Source organism: Lathyrus oleraceus, chromosome 2 (genome assembly GCF_024323335.1).
Source record: "Lathyrus oleraceus cultivar Zhongwan6 chromosome 2, CAAS_Psat_ZW6_1.0, whole genome shotgun sequence".
In the NCBI taxonomy this organism is placed as follows: domain Eukaryota; kingdom Viridiplantae; phylum Streptophyta; class Magnoliopsida; order Fabales; family Fabaceae; genus Lathyrus; species Lathyrus oleraceus.
Genome location: NC_066580.1, coordinates 229,230,274 through 229,236,784, shown reverse-complemented (window position 1 = coordinate 229,236,784; position 6,511 = coordinate 229,230,274). Strand labels below are relative to the sequence as shown.

At 36.4% G+C, this 6,511-nt stretch overlaps 1 long non-coding RNA gene across 4 annotated transcripts; it reads left to right on the top strand.

The window, feature by feature from the left end:
- The first annotated feature begins 2,697 nt into the window (after positions 1-2,697).
- Positions 2,698-5,876, top strand: LOC127118977 (uncharacterized). Of its 4 annotated transcripts, none has more exons than XR_007802507.1 (5): positions 2,698-3,682; positions 4,054-4,191; positions 4,759-4,815; positions 5,014-5,238; positions 5,341-5,876. It is a non-coding gene; the product is annotated as an uncharacterized LOC127118977 (long non-coding RNA). The 4 variants fall into 4 exon arrangements; XR_007802508.1 differs by having other exon boundaries at positions 2,699-3,682; positions 5,014-5,195; XR_007802505.1 differs by lacking the exon at positions 5,014-5,238 and having other exon boundaries at positions 2,710-3,682.
- Positions 5,877-6,511: the final 635 nt, after the last annotated feature.

Genomic DNA, 6,511 nt, shown 5'->3' with positions numbered 1-6,511 from the left:
CAAAGGAATTAAGTGTTTGGTTTTATAGTACAAACAACTCTTGGTTCACAAAGAGGTACAAGATGGAGCTCAAAGGGTGTTATATTTTGCTCAAGGAATAACAAGTATATCACGTGAAGTGAACGAAGATAGAATATGAATGCATCATGGAGATGAATGGAATGAAGTAAGCAAAGTCATAGAACTAAAGCGTTTGGTAACAGTGACTGGAAAAGTATAATTTGAAACCAAAGATAAAGGTGTATTAGAATTCATAGGATAAATGGAGTTTGTACCACAGAGGTAAACATGCATCTTGGCCAAAAAAGAAGGAATTAAATGTTTGGTTTGACAGCACAAACAACTCTTGGTACAAACGCAGACTTTTCACTAGGCGTCCTAAAAAGGTATATATGGAATTCCAAGAAAAGTGTATCTGATTTCAAAGAAACAGTATGTCACTAGGGTGAATGGTTCGTGATCGAAGGTAGATAGTGGATTATGAAAGATATGAATGGTGCCCTAAGTGAGAAGAAGGCATAATTAGGAGTATGCTCTCCAATGATTCACATCCTTATGCCTATGTATTCTCACTGTGCAATGAGAAAATCAGAGTAATCGTAGTTCGTGGAACTACGAAAACAAAGAGAAGCAAAATAATGTTTGTCTAAGCAACAAGGCCTGACAAGACAAACAAATGAAAGGGTCTGATTAAAGTGATGAACAATGTAACTTGTACCAAAAGAATGGTAAGGTTGGAACCCACAAAGGTAAATGACTTCGAACCAAAGGGTAAAGTAATATTAGTCGAAAAGAAGGAGCAAATTGTTTGGTTTGATAACACAAACAACATTCAGTTCACAAAGTCTTAGCCCAAAAGGAGGTAATGAATGTTTGGTTTGACATCACAAACATCTGGTTCACAAGGTGGACTATGATTAGGTCGTCCTAAAAGGATATATATGGGGTCCCACAAGAAAGTAATGTTAGGTACAACAAACAATATATCACTGGTAGGGAAACAAACAGTTCAAGATTGAGGAAGAATAGTATCTTGGATCCATGAAAGAATAAACTTTACACTGAAGAGTAAACATATATTTTGGTCAAAAGGAAGGAATAAAGTGTTTGGTTTGACAACATAAACAACTTCTTGTTCACAAATTTTTAGCCAAAAAGGGTGGAATAAAATGTTTAGTTTGACAACATAAATAATCTCTTGGTTCACAAGGCAGATTGTGATTAGGTGATCTAAAAGGATGAGCATGGAAATCAAGGAAAAGTAGTATTCGATCTCAAAAAGATGGTATTGATTGATGAGATAAGGATGAAGGATTAATAAATAAGGTAGCTCGTGGAGAATCTGAATTCTCCTACCTACGTATCTTTACAATGCAATAAGGAAATCAGAGCTTTCGTAGTTCAGCCCACTAGGGATGAAAACAAGGATGATTAAGGCAAAATAATTGATATATTAAATAAAATAGACTTGATACTTATTGTATAAGAATCACACTAAAGTCTATGAGTAAAGGTGGATACGATAAGTAACGAGTCAAACGTCCCACACCCAAAAATACCCAGAATGAGTGTAGGAAAGCTCCAGTCTCATTCTTTCTTTATTATTTAAGGCTCGTGGCATGTAATTCTCATCTTAACTTCAAAGTTGATAGAGGAGAATCTTTGTTGTTGCTTCTTGTAATAATGACGAGAGAAGGACTTAACAGTTGATTAACGAGAATCACACTAAAGTCTATGAATAAGGGTGAGTGCTTTGAATTTCTAGGGCCTACGCCCCATATACAAAGTCACTCTAGACAAGGATAGGAGAAACTCCATATCATCATTCCCTATTTCTTAAGGCTCATGGTGCATGTTACTTCTCATAACTGATAAGTTGTTGGGGAAGAATCTTCTTTGTTACTCCTTGTGTTGATGTTATTTTGTATGAAGAAGACTTGGTAGTGTATTCAATTCGTATTGCACTAAAGTCTATGAATAAGGGTGAACGCTTTGAATAGCTAGGGCCTACGCTCCGTACGCAAAGTCGCTCTAGACAAGGATAGGAGAAACTCTGACTCATCATTCCTTATTACTTAAGGCTCGTTTCGTACAATTTGAATCGTATTCACCAATTGTTGACCTTTGATTTATCTTGTATAACCCGTTGCTTGGTATGACTGAGGATACCTTGATTGAAGATCTGACTTGAGGCCTTAAGCTCCGCAGTTTATAGAAAAAGTCATATTAAGTGACCAAGGGTATTTTGGTCACTCAAATTAGACCGTGGGATTATACAATATCAAAGGATTTAATTTATCAAAATAACTTTTGATCAATTTGAATCGAGGGTTTGGATTAATGTACAATACGTCTAAAAGTTAGTCAGTTAAAAACTAATTATCATTATCGCCATTCCATCAAAATGTTTCTAATTATTTAACAAATCTAATTAGAAGTTCAATTAACCTAAAAAAATCTAAGTATTCTAACTAAATTCTAATATTTTCATCTAATCTAATTAATTCCATTAAGCAAATGTTCTAATTCTAAATCTAAGATTCTAATGAAATTAAAAAGAAACTAATTAAGTCTAACATCCTTATTATATTTAATCAACTAAAACTCTTAACTAAACCTAGAATCCCATTAATTCTAATATCTAACTCTAATCAAGTTCTAAACTCTCTAATTATTTCTAAAACTTCTAATTAACCTAAAAAGATTGCCATAGAAACAAGAACAATGAAGCACTAAGGGAATGAGCATGAAGTAGAGACTGGGGGTGCAGGTCCGTAAAGGTGGGTCAGCAAACCAACTGGGTGTGGAGTCCCAACTGCATACTGTGCCGTAACCTGAGCCAAAACGGGCCGTAAACTCTCAAGGCCCCAACGCGCATGAGCGACCACTGAATGGTCCTGAGCATGGACACCAAGGCTTCGTCCTCTTCGAGTCGCGACCTTAAACCCAAAACTTGACAGAAGCGGCCATGGAAATCAAAGTGAAGTCCGGAATTCCAGAAGAGGCGCGGTCATATCGAACTCACAAGCGGAAATTGCAATCTTACTTCAATGTCCTGAATTCAAGTCCAATCAATTCCACCAATTGGATCCCCAAACTCAAAAAGAGACGCTTCCAAATCCAGCTGCATCCGAATTTCATTAGCGCTTCTGCAAACGGGATTATGCACTCTCCAAAGAGTTCCACGATTAATCCACAAACAAAGTTCCATTCTACAATTAAACTCCTCAACCGCACCACGTATCGGTTCGTCACAACTTAAAATTCGATGCGAAACGCTTATTCAGGAACAACGAATAAAAACGATGAAGCACAGAAATGTAATCGCGCCTACCTGTAAGGAGTGGTGTGGTCGTTCCTTGAAGCCGGCTTCGACGGAAAGTAATCCAAGCTTCTCCTTCGGGTATGCAATCTTCCTCCGTTCTTGCTACGCGTTCTTCTTCTTTACTCTTCTTTCTTCTACTCCTTGTGATTGGTAATGCGTTGACGTCGTTCTTTATTGTTTGTATGCGCGATGAATGGGAAAGAGAATGAGGTCAAGCTCAGCACGTTGAAGCTTCAAGGAGAGAGCTTCAATGTCTATCAAATTGAGCTCTATGTGAAGGGTTAAAGGGGAAGAACGAGGGAGAGGAAGGACTTGCAAACGATTGGTGAAAAAACTCAGTCTCCACCATGATGCAGGGTAATCCCCCTTTTATAGACTTCTTATTCTATGCTTCTAATACTCTTTTCTCTCCATTCTGTTAGAGTATTGTTAGCTATTGATAGCAGTTGGTTAGGTTGGTTGAAAAAATGGTTGGGCAGTTAGGATTCTGTTACAAGTTAGCACAAATTCTGTTGGTACAGGTTAATGAGGATTAGTTTAAGTTGGTTAGTTAGGAGGGATTCAAATGATTCGGTTAGTTAGAGCGAGCTTTTGGTAGTTTGAAAATTAATTTGAACGTCGTTAAAAAAAGAATTTGGTTTACATCTTGATTTTCATCTGGAAATGTATTATTGGACCATGATGTTGTTAGCCACTGCTGACTTGATTTATCGTGTTCAACCCTGTAGAAAAAAAACTCGGTACGCTTAGCCCAAGTCAGGAAACCGTCCTGGAATGAGATCGAAATCTGCGGAACCGCATCTCATCATGTCAGTGGGAAAAAAAGCAACTAGAGTTACACTCCTGCTGGTAGATTGCTTAATTCTGTAAGTGACTCAATGCCTACTCGTTACTTGGCTTTTCTCTATAGCATGCTAGTGATTTCAAGCTGCCATGAACATGTTTGATGAACTGTTATATGTATGTATGGTTCAGTTTTAAGCTTGACTGTGTTTATAATTGATACCATTGTATACTTTGGCTAGAAAATGTTACTGCAGTGGGTTTGGACTTTGAATGGAATCCTGAATTAATGGTTGATTTTAATGGAGCAGTTTTGGAACTTGGTTTGTCAATTCTGTTTGTGGAAATCAAAATGATAAGTATTGTGCAAATGGAAAGAAATGATTCCTTTATTAAACCTATACTTGCTTTGTGAACTTAGTTGAATTAGGATTAATGACAACTCGAATTTGTTAGATAGATGCGAATGAAATTTAATTGAATTTGGTTAATGGGACTTTTAAGATTTCTTGCTCATATTGCGTTGCCAGCATGGTATGTATTGAATTCTTGTTATTATGCTAGCTCCCATAATCGAGTCCCATGAACTTATTGTTACGATGGTTATTTGGTTAAATATTAAGTGATTGCATTTGTACCCTTGCTAACAGGTTAGAGTCATGGCATGAACTTGTGATGCAATTAGCCACAATTAGATGATGCCTTAGGTGAGGCTGTGTTGAAATTTTTTCTTCGCTTTAATCCATTTGCCGTCAATTTGTTTTTCTCTTTACCATGTTAAACACATTGCCTTGTTAACTGATTGTTAGAACACTTGATGTAGAATGACTTACAGCAACTCCTTTTACACTTGCCTGCTATTAGGATCCCATTGCCTCATCAAATTAATATGGCATGTTTTGTAGTTGACTGTTTGTAGGTCATGAAAGGACCAAACAATAGGTTGCTTGCAAGTGATGAAGCTTGAATACTAAGGTTTAACAACTACTTCAGTTTTGCTTGTCAAATGAGCAACAAACTTGAATTTCTTGATGATACTAGGATCAAATTTCTTGTTATGAGCGACCTGCTGTCATGCCCTGTACATGTGGGTGCAAAATGGATTTTGTGCATCATTTATGTTGGATATGGTGTGTGTATGCTAATCTTGTTGATGGTTATTGCTGGCACTGATGAACTGTTGTTGTTTGGCATGTATGCATTATCTTGGTAATGATTTTATGAATGTTCAGGATGTTATGTGGACCGTGTTGCTGCTAGAGAACAAGTTATTCCACATGAGCTTCCATCCACTACAGAGAAAAAGTGATGACTCCATTCTTGGTGAAAGTACTAAGGAAGTAAGTCTACATCATCCTTGTCGCCATGATCTCAGTTGGAGTCTTGATGTTACTTGAACATACATGATCTGTTGGAGACAGTCATTATACTAACGGCTTTCCATGTGTTGACTCATGTGATTGTGCAAGGTGGTGGCGCGAATTCTTGTGATCTTTAGCATTCTGCACTAGCCAAGCCTTTTAGGTCTAGCATTTGATTTACATTGCTTATTCAACTTGTATCTTGGTATCAGGTAAAATGGTGTAACACATATTGTAGACTTTGATGTTAGTAAAGGTTTGTTAGAATGGTTAACTTGAGATGAAATTAAGAAGTTTCATAATTTTAGTAATTTTTCCAATGCTTGTGAATTGTATGGATGTTTGGCTTTATGCTTGACAAAATGGATTGTAAAGAAACTTTAATGAATGATTGTTATGTTTTGAAATTTCGGATTATGTAGAGATGCATTTGGTACATGTTAGTTGGTCATGAGAATATCAATGCTATGCTAAGTTTAAATGGTGAATGATTTTGAATTGTTTAGGATGTCATGAAATATATCTTGACTTTTGTTCGTGGTAAAGGTTATAAAATGAATGATAGATGGTGTAAAGAGTTAGTTTAGACATGAAATGAATGATTTTATGGCACGACCTTTGTAGGATAGTTGTATTGACACTTCATTTGGTATGACACTTGAATAATTATAAATCGGTTGATTCAAGGCGTACGATGAAATTGTGTGAAAGGAAAGGTCTTTTAGTTTGAAAATACAAATGAAAGTTGGATGTGGAATGGTAAATACAATGAATCATAGTTAAAGATGATAAAGTTTTAGAATGAATCATAGCCTTTGAAATGGACATGGCTTGAAAATGACTCATGGAAAATGGTTGGTTTTGGTCAACTAGTTGACCAAAAAGTCTACAGTTGACCAAAGTCAACTATAGGTCCCAAACTAGAGTTTTCTTGTATGGACTTGTGTTGGTTGACATGAATCCTGATTAAACATGGATAAACCCATAATGATGTCCTAAAAAAGGTCTAAAAGACTTGATGAATCAAAACCAAACCAAAGCC